Source organism: Neopsephotus bourkii, unplaced genomic scaffold, assembly GCF_033783945.1.
Source record: "Neopsephotus bourkii isolate Nb327-2 ecotype Australia unplaced genomic scaffold, CSIRO-AGI_Nbou_v1 NB_855, whole genome shotgun sequence".
NCBI lineage: Eukaryota > Metazoa > Chordata > Aves > Psittaciformes > Psittacidae > Neopsephotus > Neopsephotus bourkii.
In genome coordinates, this window is record NW_026901351.1 from 876529 (window position 1) to 899644 (window position 23116).

Below are 23116 nucleotides of genomic sequence, written 5' to 3' on the forward strand. Positions count from 1 at the left end.
TGGGGCTCATGGGGGAGCTGAAGGTGGAGGCAGACGCTAATGAGGGACCGGGTTTTGTGCGTGCAGTTATAAGGTGCCTTTCCGTATTTAGCAGAGTTGATACAATGCTTATAGTAAGTCACCCATTGTGGCACAGCATGCTAGACACGCTGACCGACTATGCACTGTTCGGTTGACTTGCTAAAATTTGGAGAGAGGCTGAGCAGCTCATGCTTATTTTTAGAAGCATTAGGCAATTTGTGTGGCGTCTCTCAGTTTTACAAGACTGGTTTCAGAAGAGCAGTGTTTGACAGTGCATCAGACAAGAGCACAATGCTCCTCTGCATCCCGGCAGGTTTTTGTGAAGTTTCTTTTTCATAGATATTTCAGAAACTGTGGGTCTTGTTTGCTGATTAAAATACCATTGAGTTAGTTTCATTTCACTATTACAGATAGCACTTTACTTCTCTGGGTCCTACTCTGCCTTTGGTAACACAGGTGACCAAAGCCTGTCACTACCTACATATATGATACAACAGCCTGACCACTTGCCTGCCAAAATTCTGAGTCTCCTTCTATGCCTCTGCTCTAGGGAAGCAATAACAGACACTGGGACACTGATTCCTCACTGTAATCAAGAAGCCAACAGAGGTGGCATCTCAGAGCTTTCTAGACATCCACTAAATTTTCAACTATCTCCAGCACTTTTTGCTCCTGAAGGCACAAGAAACTGACTGATACTTGAGGCTTGGTTCTGCCCTTTGCAAAAGGATTGTCTGTCTGCTCTTCAACAAACCCAGTAGATCATAGCCAAGGGCAATGTTTTTTGTTTTAAACTTATCACGATAGTGTTACCGAAGAAAAGATTCGCAATAACAAAGCACTGTGATGTTAGAGAACTCGACAGCGGCTGGGAGGTCTGTGGCTCAAGTCTCCTCCACCATCCCAAACCTTTGCTTCTTCCATGTGCCAAATGACGTGGCTCTGCTCAGTTAGGATCTGTCCCCCAGAGGTGCTGTCCTACCACAGAAGCTGACAAAGGGGTTTTCCCTGCAAGATCTTCAAGTTAGCACATACTGCTGCTCAACACCCCTCTGTCCTTGCTTTCCCTCTACCCTCTCCCCCATCTTCCCCAGGAACACTCTACCCAGGGAAGCAGCAAAGCTATGCAGGCAGCATACACCTAGTTTTGCCAAGGGCAAGAACAGGGGTACATTTGGCAGCACAGCTACTGGCAGGGTGTTACAGTGCAAGACCAGGATGAGCGTCACACATACCATCACATATTGACAGCTAGCAATTTGGTATCATTTGTATTTTCTCTTGAGACTTAAAGTACCCAAGTGTTTTGTGGGAAATACATGGTATTTTCACAGTACAGAGCAGAAGATGTTTAACACAAGTGCAAGGAGGATCACCAATAGAAACAGTTATCTTCTTTAATGCAGAAAAAGCTTTTAATAGACTCAAGTAAATAAAAAAAAAGTGAAATTGCTTGTGCCCTTGAGCCAACCAGAATATGACCCTGTTTAGTGATTCAGTGCCTCAAAATAATCATATCACAAGCAAACACTGGAGGAGTAAGTTAGAAATGGGTCAGAACATGGAAAATGGTGGAGTGTGGGATCTTGGTATCGGGTACCCATTCGTGTTTATAGCTTCTTATATATGCATCTGCATTTCTAAAGATAGCATTCACAGCTCTAGATGACTTCAAATAGTTCAGTAGCTAAATAAAAGCAAACTAATATTCAAGAGTAGACAATGTACATTCAGATATTTAGCTGCAAGCATTATTAATTTTGGTGTATGTATTTTAAGCTGACAGGCTTATGATGTTAGCTAATTCACAGACCATAGTACCTACAGCATTGTACTCTACATTTTAGATTTTATATAAAAATTATATCAAAATATTTTACTTACGAAGTCAGTCACCCCAAAAGTAGGGCTTTTACAGACTGAATACTTCCAACTTGCTTCGATGCATTGTGGGCCTGCTTTGGTCTGTAAATCCATCCCTTTTCAGCATAATATTTAAGCACATGCTCAAATTCTATTGATCACAATAGAATTTAAGCACACAGTTTAACACTTTGCTGAGTTAGCCCAGCTTTTAACTGCATGATCACATGAGTTTAAATAGCTTCTTCAGAGTCCCACAGGGGAAGGATAAAGGGTTCATGCCTGAAGAAAATCTGTTTTTTATTTTTAAAACTATGGATGCTATAAGGTGACATTTTCATACAGGAACATGAGGGGTTTTGTTCTGTTTTTTTTAAATGCATTTCCTAAACTTGGAGAACTTTAGTGATACTGAAGGCAAGAGTAAACTGTTGAAATGATTCAGTACTGCTGAGGTGACTCTAAATGCAATCAGCAACTTTATAGAAAATGTAAGGCATGTTAAGTAGCACTAAGATCTCATTACAGGTGTTTCACAATGTGTTTCTCTTATTTTCCCTCTGAGTTAAAAACAAATAAATATAAGGAAATTAAATCTGGAAACAACATTAAGACTGAGAAATTAAGAACTCACAAAGAGCTAAAATTTCTACTGCATTACTAACTCTGCAACATTATAATTAAGTAGCACTTTTATCTTCTTACTTTCCCTTTTAAGTACAAACAGTATATTACTGGTTGTTTTTAGCATATCCCATTTCTCTCTCACATTATTCTGGAGCATAGCTTTTATCAACAGTTTCAACTTCTGCAGTTTTCTTACTTGTAAATGAATTCTTACATATATTTTTCTACCATATAGCTCAATTGTATCATACAACTATTACATATAAAAATAAACAGATGTTCTCTAGCTTCTAGTTGTAAGCCTTAACGACTATAGCACAGTCTTACCAGTGTCCCATTCTACATTCTTTAAAACCCTTTTCCGTTTCGCAAGAGAAAACAGCAAGTAATAACATGCACCAATATCAAAACATTCATAAACAAGTGGGAGCTAAATTAAGGTAACATGGGTTTTATTAAATATGGCCTATTTCAGTTCTGAAGGTTTGAGTTCTGATCTTTGCAGCCTAAAGAGCTCCTACTTTTTTTTTATTGTTTTTATTTTTTTTTTTTAATATCCAATCACAGGATTATAAAGAAGAAGAAAAAAATTAACTATTGTATAGAGCAGATGTTTCTGGGGCCACAGTTCGTTAGATACTATTAGTACCATGTGAAACCCAAACACTCAGCATAAATTACTACAGTTTACACTAGAGGATTAACTAGGTTAACAAACAGAGGATGACTACTTTCACAGAGAAGCAGATGGTTTGGGAGAAGAAAGGAATTAGAGGAGATGCTCAAGTGGTGTGGTTCTGCTCCCTCCTGGAAATAAGGGACTATATTCCAAGCCTCTGGGGAAGTTAAGATTTATCACTTAATCCACATCCTCGAGTTGGAAAGACGCAGTGAGAGAATGTCTCTGATCGCTTTTCTGTGTAGCAAGCCTTTGGCACTGCCTGTGCAGGAATACCTATTGCTTTTTCTTTGCAGCACTGTGAAACCACAAGATGGGCATTTTTCAAGTGAGAGAAGACTGCAATTCTAAATGTGTTTAAGCTCAATTCAAGCTTCAAAGGCATTTTCTGGGACAAAAAATAAAAGGCATATCTGCAGCCTAGAGGATTTTCTGACAAACTATAGGAGAATAAAACTTCATAAAGTTTTGAGGATAAGGAGTGCCACACTAGATAAATGTATGGGTCTCTACTATCTCTCATGTACCAATATAGAGAGCCTCACATCTTTCTCATGCAAATTAGCTCAGGGCTTTTGGAACTAGCTGATGACTTATCAGGTCTTTCTCCTCTTAAAATATGCCTTTCTGCTCACAAAATACATCTAATAGAAATTAAATCCCAGATTCAGGACAGAACCTCAGTTGCACATACTTGATTATAAGCACGAGGCTTAAATTAAGCGTATGCTTAAAGGCTTCATAAATGCAAAGGTATTTTCCTAATCACAAAGCTCAAATAATGAAAGAAGACAAAACAACCCAATCTCAAACACACAGAGCTATCAAATGAATAAATACATAATACTTAGGTTAGGCAATACATACATACTTCAATTATTAAGCTGACACAGTTACTTGTCATGTTGGAACAAAAATCTGTGTATTTTGCAGCAAGGCTGAGGTAAATTGCATACAAATAACATAAGCCACATAACCAAAAGCAACATCAGATATTGACAAATAAATGCTTCTGACTAGCAAAGCATTTTGCCTCTTTTATGCAATTAATGAGGCAAGTTGAGATATAAGCAATATGAGATTTACTGGGTCTTCCATGGTTATGCCCAGCTTTCTCAGAGAGACATTATTAGTGCATACATGCACTGCCTGCCATGTCTAGATCCACCAGTCACACCTGAATGGACACACATGAAGGAACCATAAGAGCATATAACCTATGAGAGCTTGCAATACATTCAGCATAATGCAGGCATTTCAAGCCCTCTGCACATTTACTGAGCAGATAGCCTGTACTTCCACTCAATGTTTTCACAGGATTTCCTGATGCTGGGCAATCAGGCAGATCAGATTAACAGACCTGGGCACTAATAGTTCCCAGAGGACAGACTACTACATCCCTATGGCTAGAGATCCAAAAGGAACGCCATCTCTAGTTTATAATATATGCCTGGTAAGTGCTTTTTTGGATTTAAGCCAAGAAACGTAGGCCAAACTTGCTGTCTGGACAACTGTACCTTGAAAACCAATGGCTATGCAAAGGATTTAGGATCACAGCAGAAGACATTCAACTAAATATGAGCTCCTAGGATTACACTGAGACCAAAAAAGCTACTAAAATCCTTGGATATAGAAACAAGGTTATATTGAGTAACATTAGTGAGGTGATATGCAAATACCAAAGAGAATGTTCTTGGGCTACTGTAACTGCTGAAAAACTGAAGATGGATCTACATATGCCACAAGCATAGGATAGGTTTGGAAAACTATTGGAAACTGGAAACTCAAATACCTGAGAAACTAGGTTTACTGACCAAGTTCAGGGATGGTTTGGCACTCTATATATATACACAGGGGAAGACGCCTAATGGTATAGTAATATGGTCTTTATTTTAAGAAGCAAGACTTTAAGAAAAATCCATCAATTAGCAAAATTCAAGCCAGAAGTGGGCACATGTTTTAAATCTTTTTATCTTAACACCTTTTAATCACTGCAGCAATTTACCAATGAGCTTTACATCAACAGTGGCCAAGTCTCTGGAAAGAAAGATCTAATACTTCCACAAGGCAAACTTCAGGCAGGTTTTGTTGTACAACTCCAAGCCAGACAGGTCAGACCTGGTGATCGTAGGGGTATGCCCAAAGCTACCAAGAACTAGTAAGAATTATTGCCTTATAAAAGTAAGAAGAACTAAATAATTATTTTTACATCAGAAACAGTTTTCTTCTTTTAAATCACCCTCTCCTAAAAAGCAAAGGTGTAGGTTTGTTGTGGGGTTTATATTATCCAAAATATGTTTATTTTCCTATATGATTTGATAATTTTTACAAGAGTAGCACGATGGAATGCACTGTAAACATATTGAGAAAAAAGCCTGTGTGGAAAAAAAGCAAACCAGAAATTACTGGCTTTGTTTTGCTATTCAAAGCTGCCCTTTAAAGTTAAATAATTAGATGGCAAAAGTAGGGTCTTTCTAAATCCAGGCCTGGATTCGTGAATGGTTGAAGTGGCTTTACATAACATGCTACAGCCACACTGTAAAGCCATAGTAGATTTACAGTAGATTGATACCCAAGAAGACTGGAACACCAATTGCTCTGTTAAATTTTGAAGCACGTAAGACATCTACTTAAATATCAAACAAAATATATAGTTAGAGAACTGCCACCAGAAGCCACTGGAAACTTGGCCAAGATCAGAACGTTTTACATAAAGCACTAAAAAGGGTCTTTAATGTGTGGGCCGAGGACAAGACCTGGCTGCATGTAGACCATGGGCACACAACAGTCTCCTACTGTGCTGCCTGCTGGGACCCCCCTCTTCCTCCAGCTCCTCTACCTCTCACTGGTGGACTTCAAGCACATAGAGAAACAGTGTTACATGCACAAACACATCTCTGAGAGCAGTAACAAACTAGCCGCTAGTGTGCTATGAAAAGGTCACATCTCATGCTGGTCAATAACATTGTTATGAAACCACACAAAACTCTCCCAGTTATCTGGACCAGGATGGCAGCAAAGTTCAGTCCCAGTCTTCTCCTGGTTAGTTTTTTTTCAAAGTGTTTCAGTGGACCCATATCCAGTTTTCATCTATCTTTCATCTTCATCTTGAACTCTGGTAAGGAACAGATCTAAAAACCAAAATGTTATCAGTACACCAGCTAGGGAGCTGTTTTTACTGTGCCAGTGAATTTGGGGCAATATTAAAAGGATGAAATAGTGACTTTAGTGGGTGAACTGCAATTATTTTGCTTAACTTCAATAGAACCAGGATTTCTCCCATGGAGCAACATGATCTTAATTCTCCTTATGGAAGTACCAAATCTATAGACTCGGGGGGGGGCACCAAAATACAATTGAAAGCAAGGTTTCATAATTTTGAAAAGAAAATCACAACACATTTCAACCAGATATAACCTCTCTCTTTAATTAAATAAACCACCTTGAAAATCTTAAGCTACTTATTGTACCTTCACAACACATGGTACAAAAAAGGCACTAATAGAAAGACACTGAGGTGCTGGAGCAGGTCTGGAAAACAGCAACAAAGTTTGGGAAGGGTCTGGAGCACAAGTCGAATGAGGAATGGCTGAAGGAACTGGGGTTGTGTTCCTTTCTAGAGAAGAGAAGGCTCAAGGGGGACCTTATTGCTCTCTAAAACTACCTGAAAGGAGATTGTAGCGAGGTAGGGATTGGACTCTTCTCCCTGCTAACAAGTGACAGGACAAGAGGAAATGGCCTCAAGCCATGCCAGAGGAGGTTTAGATTGGATATTAGGAAACGTTTCTTCACAGGAGGGTGCTCAGGCATTGGAATAGGCTGCCCAGGGCAGGGGTGGAGTCACCGTCCCTGGAAGTCTTCAGAAACTGTGTAGATGAGGCCCTCAGTGACATGGTTTAGTGGTGGTCTTGGGAGTCCTGGGTAATGGTTGGACTTGATGATCTTAAAGGTTTTTTCCAGCCTAGTTGATTCTATGATACTACTATAATGTGTCACAAACTTAATTTTTGTAAATACTGGATTCAACTGGAACATACATTGAATCCCTGTTCAGACAACACTAATCAGGTATTTTTATATCTTGCAAAAGTCTGGGAAGGGAAGGCTTTTGTATTCATAGAATGGTTTAGGTCGGAAGGAACCTTAAAGATCATCTAGTTCCAATCCCCCTGCCATGGGCAAGGAAACCATCACTTCAAGCCAAAAAGCTGCAGGAAAAGGGCAGTACAAAAATGAATTAAATGAAAAGTAAGTTGCAAATGCTGGAATCTCAGTGCCACAAGCAGAGATGGCAGACTATTTTAGATGAGCTTAAGCTTCTGAGTGGTCAAAATGTATCAAACTTGGGATCAGGGCCTGTTCTAAAAATAACATAGTTCTATGGCAGTCATCTAAGCACTTCATAATCTGTCGACTGGTAGTCAAGAAAACAGGATGGCAGGATACGTGATAAAGGCAGGAAAACAAAACCCTGAAGTCAACAATCAGAGGTTCTCCACCATCACAAGTTAGGTCTCACATAAATCATCTGTCATGGATGGACTGGCCAGTGTATGTTGTGACCCACTTCCAGCCCCTTCCCCTGCTTCTTAAAGAGTTGCCAATTAAATAAACTGCTAAAAACATTTCCTGGAGGTCTGGAATACATTCTTTCATTTTAAATCTTACATTAGTGCAATTAAAGTGTTTGCATTAGTCCATGAAAAATTGAGTGCATTTTCAGTGGCTAACAAAATAATGCTGTACACAGGCTAAGTGGCTGTTTTGGCTAACAGTAAACAGCAACAAAACCGGAGTGTACAAGGTAGCAGATATCACCCATGGACTATCCACAGGAATGAATAAATAAATCATAACTTAGATTACCTTAACCCTTAATTGTATTCTCCATCTCCTCTCCTTACCTCTGCCAGAATTCCAGCAAAAATGAAAAGCTAAAAAGATGGAGACAGAAAACTTGAACAACTAAAAATTGCACATACGGTTTGGAAATGGTATATTTGTCATAAGGAAGGTTTATTTGCCATAAGAAAGCTTTCTATATCTTAAAAGATAAAGAAAGGTAGCTAAAGCTATGAGTTTCATTTGTGTTACCTGATAAAGGGGAGCAGCAAAATTGGGCACCACCTGCATTAAAAATAGGTGTACTGTAATAATAAGGCTGAAAAAAAACACAAAAGTAAATTACCAGTGTGGTGAAACAGGCTTTTTGGGTCAAGCTTAATTTTTTTTTCTTTTTAGTTGCCAGTAAGAATGCTTCTAAAAATAGCATCCTCATGCTTTATAATATTAATTTGCTTACCATTCAAAATAAATGTTTGTCTCAATTTTCACATACAATTGTGGCAATTTTATATTTAAGGAGTAACTTACTTAGAAGTAACACAGCAGAGCTGGTTTTATCTAGACAACTTCAAAGAAAATGCTACTGTACGCTACCTAATCACAGCATTCTCTTTCAGTCACTATTTACAGGCATACAAACTGTATTTCTCTTAGCATCTCATGTATGCGTGTGTACAAAAATATAAACAGATAAACAACACATTTTCAGCTACTGGTGTCACTCACCACAGCTGAAATATTAAAGTGCACATACACTGACAGAAACAAAAAATAAAGCTGAAAGCAAGCATATAGCTTAAAACACGTGGTTACTGGGTATTTTATTGACTTGTGGCCTAAATCATTACATTCACTTTTGTTCAGTTAGTGTCTTCTCAGATACAGCAAAAAGCCTCTAGCAATTCAGAGAGGCAGCATGCTATTCTGGGACCCATCAGAAAATGAATGAGTTGAGAAGTTGAGCAACTAACTATATTTGCAAGGGGAAATTTCCAAGGCATACCTACCAACAAGAATTTCAGGCTAGAAATACACTAGGAACATTGCCAACAGAAATATTTCATCAGTCACTTTTTCACAGCACTATGGCTCCCATCTCGCTTTTTGCCAAGTTATTTAGCACTGCAGACACCAGCAACCAACAAGTTTGGTAACTGCTTTCATTTCTCATACTCTTTTTCTGGCACTCAGCTGTTTTGTGATACTTTGTCTTCTGACCCAAACACCATAAGCTTATCACAGGATGTTAAGGGGTTTGTGTGGACTGTTGCAGTGTGAGAAGAGAAAGAAGGTAGATGGACGGTCAGTAGAGCCTTAACAGCTACATATCCTCTATAGAGTGAGCTGCTGCTATGGACAGCTGTACTGAATGATCATGGTAACTCCTTTAGCTATTTCTTCTCAAATGGCATTGGGAAATACTGTGTTTCTAGGCAGTACATAAATCCAAGCACAGCCATTTCTCTAGCAAAAATGTTCTTATTTAGGAGATGTGTCCTAAATAACACCATGTCCGAAATAAGACCATGTGTACTAAACAATGTGTTTATGGAACATCTAAGTCAAAAGAGCTACTGCAGCAGTATAGGTGCCACTGCACTGCTGATCAGTAGAATGATGTTTGCCTGGATAGGGTGCAGGGGCTTCTCTGGCAATACCATGTTGAGTTCCCTGTGTGCTCCCATTCCTCTCCTGTTCTTGGCCAGCACGGCAAGGTTTTACTTGCATTTATTCATTCATTCTAAAGGAAATCAGATCAGCTTCCCAATGCAGCTCAAAAAAGGTCAGGCAACAGGCAACAAAAGCAAGATCCAAAAAGCACAAGCAAGAAAAGCAAGAACTTTTTATTGTCGTGAGGTCCTGTCTCATCAAACCATAAACTCAGTGGCAGGAGTTCTGAGAACCCCTGACAGTGCTACACTACCCCAGAACTCTCTTCACTAGTGGCATGACAGGTGTTCAAAAGGACCTGCATCTTGAAAGGATTGATAGACCACAGAAAATCTATATGGCCAAACATATATAATTAACATAACTGACAACCTAAACTAGCCGGCATCACTTAAAGACATACACAAGTAAACAGTACATGTATTTTAAACAGGCAGAAAAAAGTCTTCTGAATGCCATAAATGATTTTTTTTTAAAAGCTCAAGTTTCTAACAGTCTGTAGTCACGACGGTATAGATCTAAATTGCATTATGTAAATAAACAACTAAGGTGTCCTTTGAAAAGAACAACAATATTCTTCAATTAGTTTCTATACAGTACAAATTGCATTTTCTGATGACACAGAAAATGGAATATTGGCTTAAGTAGCTTCTACAAGACTTTGGCCTGATGCCTTTACTTTTCACAAAATGTCAGCCTAAATTAGGCTACCTTAAGACTTAGACTACCTAACACTGTTTTCTACACATCTGTCAATGCTCATGTACAAAACTCCCTCACCAGCGTGTAATTTTCCTGTCCTAGAGGAGAGAGCAATCAGAGCATGCCATTTGTGCACTGAGAGGCAAAGGGACATTTCCAGCTCTGCTGGTGTCCCAGGAGAGGCAGATAAACAATCCGTATCATTTGGCCACCGCAACTGATAAGCTTTAGATTTACTTTTATTGTCTGCACAAGAGAAAAATGATACACAGTAAGGCTTGTTATATGCTATTCTGCTTGAAACAGACTTGAAGAGAACTAATTTTGTTTGTCATTACAATTAATAATGCAGTTTTCAAATCTGCATTTTGGAGACAAGATCCGATAATATTCTATGCAATCTGAAAAGAGGATTGAATCCTTGGCCTCTTGGAAAGTACACCATGAATACATGATTTCACATACAACAGAGCAAACTAGCCTGAGCACATCTTGTGTCATTCACTGCAGAGCCAATATTCTATTTCTGACTCGCATGGATGGGCTGATCCCATATTTGATAAGGTAACATTCGTTCCTCTAATGGAAGCAGTGTAATTCTTCACTGGCAGAAAGCAAAGATGAAGCATTCTTAATCTAGCAGTATAAAGAATGAAGTTTTCATTTAATTCACATACAGAAAGAAAATACTAGATGCATACAGAACTCCAGATGACTTTATTTTTTGTTGTTGTTTTGTTTTGATCCACGTATTCATCACGTATTTCTTAAAAGTGCCCACGAAGGATGGCTAATGAGCCCTTAGGAAAGGAAAAAACAACAAACAAAACAACCAAGCAACAAAAAAGAAAACAAACAAAAAAAAGATGGTCTAGTTTGGTTTTGGGGAGCTCAGTATTTAGCAGTCTTAAGCTGAAGTTACTAATCACAGATTTCCAGTGATCAGAGACCCCATAATACTCTGCTTTCCAGGATCCAATCTATCAAATGGGAATAAACATCAGGTTTTTTCACATTACTATTTAGAGGACAACTGCTTTAAGGGTGCTCAAACATCATGGAAGTGGAGAGCATACACTTTAGGCCAAAATATTTTTCCCAAACTACTTCTACAGTGCACAGTCAGTTGGGAACTGGTAATCCGTGTCCTTCCACAGGGAACTGCCAATCTGTGTCCTTCCACAGGGAACTGGCAACACTGATTACTATGCATGACTGTCAGTGCTTTTTAAAGCCTGTATTATTTCTTACTGTTGGTTATTGCCAAAATAAAATTGCATGTGATTTCCCCAAACCACAAAAATAGCTGTTTTTTTCCTCAAAAGTTAGAGAAAAGCACAAAAAGCCTGAGCTTGCTTTCGTATTTCAAAAGCTTTTTTGTATTTACCTGTGTTCCCTAAACGTGTCCTTCTCTTGAGAACATTTTATATAGTTCTGTAAACAGAGCATTGCCACCTGGTAAAAAAACACAGCTAAAGTTTCTTATGTCTTCCTCTAGGTTCCCAGGCTTACAACTCAAGAGATATTTCCATTCACAAGGAGAAACAAGACAGCTTAGCAACAGTTGTGGCAAGCAGTGTATCTCACTCATGTAGACCCCCAACCTTTGCTGTTAAAGACTGTCTACTTCAGCTCAAGATCATGCACTGAATAACACCCAATTAAAAAACAAATACATGCCTTTGGACAAACATTTGTGTCTTTGAATCTGTTGTACATTGACAAATTACTGAGATCAACTGAAGGACTTTTTTTCCCATTCAGCTGACGCTGTAGTCATACACACCTGCTCCCTTTATTTCATGTCTAGCACAGACCTGGCATGGCCAGTTAGTTTTCAGTTTATTTTTGGCATGAGGATGTTTGAACAATGATTGACCATGATAAACTGCCTCTGCTCTAGTCAACATTAAACTAGACAGTCCTATTCATACCCTTCCCATGGAAACCTCATTTGCAAATTGGGGTAAATATTTCTGTAGGATTTTCCTTTTCAAACTGAGCAGAAAAGTCTTTGTATTGTTGTGGGGTCTGTGTTTAAAAATATCGCCCTTTCCTTCTTTGTTTACTACTCCCACCAAAAAAGGACAGTGTTTCTGAAGAGAAAATTTGTAACGGATGGTCTTTCCTTTTTTGTTAGTCTTTCTTCAGTTACTGCACACAACTATCTGTCCTGCTCTACTCCTTTAACTCCCATCTTTCATTTACTACTGAAATGTTGAATTCCTCCACGCTTCACTTACTAAAATCTCAGACAAATGACACTTCTGACCTTTCTTCCATGCTAGTCTCTTGCTCATGAAGAACTCTACAAATACCTGGCTGTTCTTCCACCAGCTGGCTTAAAACTCTACTCCTTAGATCAATACAAGGAACCGAGCTCCTTTGCTCAGAAAACCACTGACATTAACAGGTGGTATGGTTCTTTTCTTCCATATCTGAACAGGTACAGAGATTATAAAACGGCCAAGTTACTTCCATCCAAACTGCAAAAAATATTTGGAAGAGACCTTGTGGTGATGATGAACATGAAGTACCCCCTCCACCAGATAAAAGAAGAGGTTGTGGCTTTGTACTGTAATTGTATTACCATTGCTGTTGCTACTTTCCTGTTTTTCCAGGAGCGTGGAGAACCTCCACACATTCACTAACAGCCTCATTCTTCAAGAAAAGCTCTTCCACCAACATGCTCCCAGCTAAAAAAACACCCCACAATCAGTCAAAGTCATGTTTATTCCAAACCTATTAATTCAGTTTTCATTTCACAGGGTTTTAACTGCCATAATTTCTGTTGAATGTTGAACTCAAAAAGAAGATGCAAAGCACTCCTCAAAGAACAGCTCATGTCAAACATTTATCAGTCTCCTGTTCATTTTGTACATAAATAAATGCCTCTCATTTTTACTGTTTTCTCTCTTGTATTTGCTTTCTATAGCTTCTGTAGAGTGCTCCACAATCTCTCCTCCCAAAAACTTGTGATCACTAATTCTGTTTTAATCTTCTTCTATCTATATTTATATTTCACAACTTAAGTCTCTTACTCTTTGATCCTTTAATAGACATCATACCCTGCAATTTCTTTTCTTATTAACAGCCTGAGCATTCTTCATCAAACACAATCCAGAATGTGTTCCTTACCACTTGTTTTCATATTGTACTTGCAAACTTTCATCTTTCCTCTGTCTGCAGACATGTTGCAGAAAGTGTTCTCTCAACTACTGAAATTTTGCCTTTGAGACCACAAATTCAGAGAAAACTTCAAACACAGCCAATTTTCTCAAGTCTCATTCAATTTGTCTGGAGAAGACAATTATAGAAGTGGTTATAGCGTTCAGAAATCATCACACATCATCTTTTAATTTCTGTTGCTGCTAACATTGTGTCTCTTTACTTCTCATTCATTAAAAGCCAGTGAAAGGGGAGAGACCTCTCCTGTGTCACCACCTATTCAAATAACACTTGACTTCAACACTTCCATGGCATAAATCAGTGCAATACCAAGGAACAGGCAAGTAAAAGGGGAAGCATCATTTCCTTTGGATTATAAAGACTGATCATGTCAAAACTGGTGTAGGAACACTGATAACATACCATGAGGCTTAATATTCATCATTTGTAATCATCTCACCAGAGCTAGTTTTACTCTTTGTTATATGGAAAACAGAGAGATATAAAGCCCTATTTTTGTCCAACATGAAACAAAGGTAGGCTTTTTATTCCATGAGAGAAAATACAGTTTTCCCACAGTACACAGAAAGGGAGTTGCACCACGAATAGAAAAGGAGTGGGGAGGTGGTTGCAGAACAGGGATAGTTACTACGGAACTTGGAAGTCTGTTAGAAAAACAAACACAGAAAAATGTCAGTTTGGGAAAAAACACACTGTTTATCAGTCTGAGCCTGACCAAGATACAATGACTTGAAAGCATGTTTTCAACGTCACCAAACAGGGCTGAGCTTGCAAAGCAAAAGCATACAGTAAAGCTTTGTGAATATGTCCAGGATCTATTTTAGAAAAAAAAAAAAAAAGTCCAAATTTCTAGTATTTCTTCATCTCTCTCCTATGCCTGGCTTAAAACATGCTCAAGGCAAGCAAATAAACCTGGCATACAGTAACACTGTTCATTAAGCCAGTTCAGTGTTTCTTCCCACTGTTGCCAGGATAGTGTCTGCAAATTCACTACCACCCTTTCACTATTCCTCTCTCTCCCCTCAGTCTGCATCATGCTGTACAGACCACGTACATTTCAATAATGTGCATCCTGCCTTGACAGTCCTACGTGCTAAATCTGATAAGGATATGATAAATCCTTAAATTTTCATTTCAAATATGTATTTTCATGGAGGATGGGCACTTTGTATAATTTACTTTAAGGACAACACACAGGGATGCTGCTACAGAAACAATTGGAGACTTTCTTTGGAAACACCTTATAGCCTTGTGCTTGCACTCACATATGACCAAATAAAGCTCAAAAAATTTATCAGCTAAGCATATGCAAGACTGGCACCAGTCCCTTATTAGCTAAATATCACTAAATATCATCAAGCATTATGGCAAACAGTAGGAAGCTCAGAAGATACAGCAGTAGCACACAAATTTTAAAAAAAGCTCATCTGAGTGACTCAGTCTGTTTTAATGATAAAACAAACTTTCTAGAAGTAACAATAACAAACGGGTGTGAGGTCTATCATTCCACCAAGACCTTCAGCCCTGGTGTTTACAGGTGCTTTATACCAACAAACCAAAAAATAGCTACAAAATTACTAGGTTATATTAAAAGAAAAGCTTAAAATAACCAGTGTGAGTTAATGTTAGAGGCATTCAATGAACTAGGTTTGGTCACGCCTACAACTCATTATTGCCTTCAGCTGAGATCGCCTTTATAAGCTTTACAAATACACTAGTAGAGCTGTTGAGAAGATCATCACCAGTAAACAAACCTTGCATAAGGCCAGTTGTTTCCTTGTTTTCCATGTTTGATAAATATTAATATATATTATGTCAATTTCCACTCCATCTTTAAGAAATTCCCGACACTTTAGTTGCAAAAATTTTTGGATCGCTTCATATTTTCTTATTTATATAAGAGTAAGAACAGTAGTCCAGCAAAATCGCCTCCTCGAGATTTCCTCATCTTTCTCACTTTTATATTAAATACACGGCTAAAGATATGACTTGCTGTCCTAACCTCTTCCTCACAAACATGATCACATCATGTCACAAAAGATGGTGTCACAGCTAAAATTAGAAACAAATCTCAACTGTGATGAGTTTAACACTGAGCTTAACCTTCAGACGTTGAGAAATGCTAAGCACCTTCCAAGAGGTACAGGATTATGGATTCAAGTGTTCTCAGGAGCACATAGATTTCCATAAGACAAAAGTAAAATTAAAAAAAAAAAAAAACCAACACCAAAACAACCCCAAACAAAAACCAAAACTAGGAAAAAAAATAGTGATAGATTTAGAATAGGTACTGCTGACCAGAAAGTGGCAGGATTAGTGCTATCCATTTATATATAATACTTGGGGACTGTTTTCCTAAAGACGAATGTGTTCTTAATTTTTAAAGTTCAATTCGAAATCTAAGCCAGTGGCTGACAGGACTAAACCTGCTTCAAATCATATTAAGCTCTACAAGTTTGTGGGCCATTTGACCCACAGTAAAACTGACAACATTACATATCAAAGATAAGCCTTAAATGACTTTATTTACTTCATCATACCACCTGATTGATGAGATCATTAGCTATTTCTAAATTACCCACAAGCATAAAAGATAAAAAAGGAGGGGAAGGGTTTAGAATAAGAAAAAATAACAAAGTCAGAACTGTGAAGCTAACAAGACACTTCCTAATTTCTGCTACTTTGCAATTTATTGAGTTACACTTCAGATTTTTTTCTGTTGCCTTTCCACTTTGTCTGCAAGCTTTCCACACAGGTCTGTAACTAACCCTACTTATAAATTACTCAGTGTGGTCAATACACCAGATTAAAAATTATTAGAATAATTCATGACAATGATGTCATGAATCAAGGACAACTGGTATGTCATTAACAGTATCCACTTTTGTACAAGTTAGCTTGTCTACATCTACTTGGAACTCAGTTCAATTTATTTCCATTTAATTTGGGAAATGTGGCGAAGATACATGGCTTCATGTAGTATAAAATTTCTTTTGAAAACACATCACATTGATGAACCAATTATGACAGGCAACATTTCTGCCATGTGAGATGTACAACCCATGCTTTACTATTTCTCTTCTGAAAAAGCTTGTTTGCTTCAGATTACACTGCATCAAAACCTTTGAAATGTAATTACAGGCGTTCTGACAAAAAGCTGAACATTAGGTATCCAAAGCTCAGGATGTCCAACTTCCAAGAGGGACTGCGAAAGCTGCAAATGTGTATCATACATCTCAATAAAGTGCACAGCTTGAATTGTTTCTCCTGGTGGAGGCAATGGGGTTTTCTGCCACTGGCCTAAACAGCTCTAGATTCCATCCCTGCACACTATCCAAAACAGCATGTAGAGAATGCAGCCAAGTGAAATATATATGTATATATACACACATATGTATGTGTCTGTCTCAAAGCATGAGGTACAGTAAAAAAGATCAGTAGACTTTTTCCTTATTTTCCTTTACTTTAATGAGACATCTGTCTGTCATCACAATGAAGAGAGACAAGTGCCTGCAAGCTGTTACAATGACCACACAGATGAAGCACAAAAACTTGAAAAAACAACAAACTTACTTATCAGAATACGTATTTTATATAGATATGTTCTATGAAATATATTTGCCAAAGAATCTGAATCCCAGCTATGGCAAGATCTGAGCTTTCATTTAAACTACTAGGCTTCTGGTACCATGGTCAAGAAGCTATCTGAACTCAAAGCGTTCACTGCCTTTGAAGGAATAACCTGCAGAGAGAAGTTTTGGTGGAGTGCTTTCTATTCCCACTTCAAACTGGCACAGATAAGACCGTGTATCAGAGCCTTCCCAAGCCAAAGGTGCAAATGCTTCAGAATCTCCTCACCTAACCTGCAATCTGAGTTGAAGGATAAAGACTTCACCTTGCTTCAGTCCAATCCATAGGAAATTTCCTGCTGTCATCCACAACTGAGAAGCTCCAAATACAGAGTAACATTTTTTTCAAAGGGAAAATGGACTGACTGGGGGAAGGGAATCATTAAACAGAAAGGAAAAAAAGTTATTACCTTTCTTTGAAAGGTTATAAATTAAAATTCCAGTATCACTTAACAATGAAATGTGTTCAATACAAGTGCTTTTTCATTTCCCACCTGCAGATAACAGTTGACAGCACAATTGTTAGTAGAATTACTGCTTCAAGAAAAATCTGTATAAGCCTGGTTTTGCCATGATATGACATGCCAAAATCCCAGAAAAGACTCCATAAGCAAGTATTTATCTCGGTAGAAAGAGCTGTTTATGTCAGGTATAATCACCTTCTTACTATAAAAAAGTATAACACGAACATGAAGCATAATGTTCCTGTGTTACTTGAAACAAATATATTCCCAAATATATATTATTTTCTTAAATTATATTTATAATCTTCTGTAGTGTCACCTTAAGCAATAAAGAAACATCAACATCTACATCAATGTCTCAGAAAATACTTTTCATTATTTGGCAGAGGACTAGTACATAACTTCTGATTTCAAACTTTGTATCCCAGCTATAACCAGTTATTTACACAATCTAAAATTAACCTAAGGAGTATATTCTATTCTTCTAAATCAACAGCTTTTCCATTTGGTATAACATGTCTTTACATTGCTTTTGTAATTGAAACTATGCTGCTCTACAGGCTCTAAGTTATTTCACATTGTATTTTTTCTTAGCCTTAATAGCAATGCAATAACAGTCTGATTTTGCTTCAATGGAGAAAACATATGAAGGTGTCATGTCCCTTGAGCACTCATGGTCCATGTGTCTATCAGGGCTACCATGCAGGAGTGCCAGGCTGGCGTTCATAAGGAGCTCAGATCTCCATTATCAGGTGGCCAGAGTGACCAGGCACCTAGTGTAATGCTGCTGGGAGCTGTGGTACCCACTCAGCCCTGCAGCCTTGAATTTCAGGCTGGCTACGTGGTTGGATAGACAGACTTGTAGGTGCAATACCACAGGTTCAGTACCAGGGGGACACCTGAAGCTGGGAAAAAGAGACTTACAGCACCTGCCAAACTGCACAACCAGCTCTTCTTATTTTTACCATTCAGTCTCTAATTTCACAAAAGGCTTTCAGTATTCCACAAACAAGTATAAGGAAAGGACCTCTAAAGCCAAGCAGTGGATGCACAGATTGCTCATCATTTGACCCATCTGTTGAATTTTATGCCTTCCCCTACCCCTAATGGTAATATTAATCAAATACTCCATTTCTAACATGTCAGGTAGGAGTTGGTGTTACGCTGTTTTAACTGATGTTACGAAAAACCCCTATCTTTCACTCAAGTAATCTAAGAGTTCACCTCTCATAAAAATGTCCCACTGGAGATTAACATATGATCTGTTTTATTGCAGGGAAATCCCTTGTTGAAGAACACCATGTAAGGATATTATGAACTCTTAAATATAAAAAGCTGTGACTATTGCAAACACAGAAGAATAAAGTCCAACACACCATAACTTCACTAAAGTGGATGTAACTACAAACAGTAATAGTCTGACCTGAACAGCTGGGTCCTGGCTGGACCTGATCCAGCAAGACTACTGCCAAAGGCAAAAAGGTAGATTCATTTTTGTCTTGCTCTTCCTTTGTTTACTTTCAAAGTTGTATTTATGCTAAAGGATAAGAACAGCTGAAACAGAAAAAACTAAAAAGTGGTAAATCCTTAGAGATGCTGCAGAAAGATTATGTAGAAAACCACCCAACTGAAAACACAGTACTAATGAATCTCAACTAGTAAGGAGAGCTTAAGGACACAAAGAGGTCCATCAAAAAGATGGAGTTGTGCCCAGATAAAAATCATAAAGAGAAGTCAATTAAATAGAGGAATACCACAATCCCCCATCCCACCCTGAAAAGTATAAGGATAAGCAAGCAAAAATAAGCAAAATAATTCTGTCTTAAATCACATGCGGTGCAAAAAGACTGTCAGAGAGACTCTGCAGGCCCAGTTAATGTTCAGGATGTGATAACAGCATCCAGAGAAGACAAGGCCACTGTAGTGAGGCTAACTGAATTCTTTGCATGCATAGCAAACACCAGCTCACTCAGAAACAGAGGTAAGTGGTGAAATGGTAAATTTGCAATAGTGAAGACAAGAGTTAACCATACAGGACTGCAAATCAGAATCCTGAAACTGAATGGGCAATAAACCAGCAAACAAATTCAAGGAAGGTAATGGGAAAGCGATGTGCGTAAGTACAGCAGTGCTAGCTTCACATATAAAATGACATTTTTACAATCACAACCACTCAGGAGTGAAATCTTAGATTTGTAAACAGTTCTAAAGAAAATATCTGCTGAGTGTTCATTTTGAGTCAGAAAAAAAAAGAGTATCACATAATCTAAAATGGTATCAGGAAAGAGAGAGGGAACAAACTGGAAGTATCATCATACCACTGAAGAAATCCCCAGCTTACTTTCATACCTGCAACAGCTTGGGTTCCCTCATTTCAGAAAGGACATAGTAGAATTAGGAATGGTTCAGAGAAGAGCAGCAAAGATATAATAGGAACTAAAAAGTAAGTTAGGACTCTTCAGTCCAGAGAAAAAGGGTATCATACCCTACCAAGCTTACGACAAAGGTCTGCAAATTTATGACTTGTAGAGAGATGGTGGGTAGGGACCGACTGTTCAGTGTTTTTTAATACAAGAGCTAAATATAATAAAAAATGAACTCACAGAAAACAACCTGAAATGAAACAAAACAATGCAGCTTTTCACAGACTAGATAATAAGCCCATGGAACTCCCTGAAAAAAAAAGATGTTAATGATCCCAAAACAAGTCCCCTGAGGTGAAATTGCTGAGATTGTGAGATTACTGAAATACTATACGAATCCAACCTAGACATCTGTTTACAGGCAGCCCTAGAGACAGCATATCTAGTTCTTCCTGGTGGTGTACCACCATGGCACAATAAGGAAACATTCTATAACACTGTAGCAGGACACTTTCCAACATCATTTTGAAAAGTATTGTCTCAGAGTCAGATGGGTGCCATCACTCAGAAGTGAACTGGGCCTTTAAAGAAATTCAGACAAGGTCACCTTGTATCTGTTAAAAGAACCTTGTTGAAACAAGAAGTGGAGTTTACTGGGTTTGTGCTTAGCCAAAATAAACAGAAATCTTGCCCTCTTTGCAATTCTTCCTTTCAGGTGGCTGCTTCAGTGCCTCAGAACAACCAAAGGAAGCAAACATACAGCCAACAGATACAACACAGCCTGTTAGATATGCTCAGCCTCTCCATCCCAGAGGATCTTTGCAGCTCCTCCCAATAGGTACCTTACTGCATTAGACTGCCCACTCCCACATGCCATATTTCCTTGTTCCCAGGTAGGCAGTGTGCTCTGGACAGGCTTACACACAGCAAAATCTGGTAGAACCAAGAAAACCAATGTACAGCACATAAGAATCATTACAGCTGCAATGCCCAATCTCTGCAAAAGCCAATTCATACAAGCACCAGCCTAACACACAGAACAGGACTGCACAGGCACGCCCATACAGGCCATACAAAAGCAAGGAAGACACAGCTTCTGCTGCTGAAAAGAACTATCTGTTCTGATGATCTAATATTTACAGTGTGATTAAAAAAACCCACAAATTCTTAAATATATAAACCAAGAAAAAAAGAATGTTTTTTTTCCCCTGAAATTCAACTGTATTTGACATTGTTTGCTCAAACTATTTGTAAATATTTATAAATCTTCAAGAGATTCAGAACTTCATTAATATAATAAATCTACTGTAATTTGAATGAAATGCCTGTAATGTCACCTTTCGCACAAGCTATGCCTTAAGACACAGTAAGACAATATTTAACAATTTTTGCTAGGCAAGCCATCCCCATTCATTTAATAGCATCCCCAGCCAGTTAAAGGAAAAATATCTCCCCAAAACATTATACTAATAAACTGTAGTACCATTAAAGGCCTATGCTTACAGCTCCACAGAGACAATGAATCACGTATTTACATTTTAGCCAGGTAAGTAGTTGTCTGATAGCAAGGAAGCTTCCACCTGCTGCAAAATAATTACAAGGAAACCACTGAAGACCAGAGAAAAATAAAACAAAGAAACAAGCAAAACCCCCCTTCGTAATCCTTTAAATGTAATTTAGGAATACGTTGGATGTCTACAGAGCAGTAGTAGAGTTATCCCCTTACACTGAATTTCTTTGTTGGTAAGTATTATTGTGATTTCTAATATTCTGAGGTGAGATAAGGAGGTAGGAGCACAGATTACAACAGAGAAGCAGTTTCTTTTTATTCTGCTCACAGTTGTACTAGTGGGTTTGGAGGGATGAATTATGCCTCATACACATTCATAAATCACCACATCTAAGAAGCACGGATGTAAACAAAACTATTGTCAAAGACTGAAGTCCGCAAAACTGTACTTATTGCACTACCGAATCCATAGTTGAGACCAAAGTTCCACAGAATGTCCCATCAGAAGTAGTCTCCAAGCAAAATTATTACATCTGGCTGCTGTGTTTTGGCTGATGGAATTGTACTTATCTTGTACTATTTAATATGTTATAAAAGGTAATCATAGATCCCTTGTATACTATTTCTGATTTTCTCTAAATATCCAAACTCAACAGTTAGAACTTTACTTAAGAATTTACTTTTTCATATGCATAAACATGTGTATATATAAATACATAAATAAAAAATTAAATGCTTACAAAACTTGCTTTTCATATGTATAAGTATTCTTATCCCACAAGGTTCAAATGAAAGCTTGAGAACGTGACATAAATCTTCAGACTAAAAAAAGAACCAAACAGAAGGCAAATATAGGGCTCTGCTAAAGATACTGAACAATATATAATTATTCAGTAAATAGCTCATAAGTTTACTGGGGTTTGAGGACTGACTCACGACTTTTATTCTGGGTTGGCAATATAGTCTCACTGTCTCATGCATTTCCTTAACTGGACTATGAAGTCAGAGCTGAGCAATGGAATATACTCTCATACTTTTCCAGGAATGAAGGGTGAGGGCTAGCAAAACAGGCACAATATCCTGCCATGTCGTGCAGATTTTGCCAACAGGTAAAGCTAGATAAATAACAACCCAAAACAAACCCCAGAAAAACCGTCATCAGAAATAATAGCACAGGAACTCTGTTTTGAGTGCAAATTATTTTGACTAAATTAAATACTTTTAAATAGCAAGTCCTTGTCCTCTAAGCAGAGTTTAGGTAAGACCATATTGGTGTTCTTAATTACCTAGTAGCTGATTAAAAGGGACCTCCTGCTATCTGCAAGTAGATTTCAGGTCACATAGTGGAGCATCTGTCATAGGACGGGAGGTTGAGGGAGCTGGGGGTGTTTAGCCTGAAGAAAAAGAAGGCTGAGGGGTGTCTCATGAATGTATATGAATGCCTGATAGAAAGAAGAAGACAGTGTATTCAGTGGTTCCAGGTGAAAGGAAAGAGGCAATGAGCACAAACTGAAATACAGACAATTCTGCCTAGAAATAAGAACAAAAAGCCC

The 23116-nt window shown here is 38.1% G+C and overlaps 1 protein-coding gene across 3 annotated transcripts in view; it reads right to left on the reverse strand.

Annotated features, from left to right (window-relative positions):
• The window catches only part of HDAC9 (histone deacetylase 9), a 451614-nt gene that overhangs the window by 280533 nt on the left and 147965 nt on the right, over positions 1-23116 (reverse strand). The window lies entirely within an intron of this gene.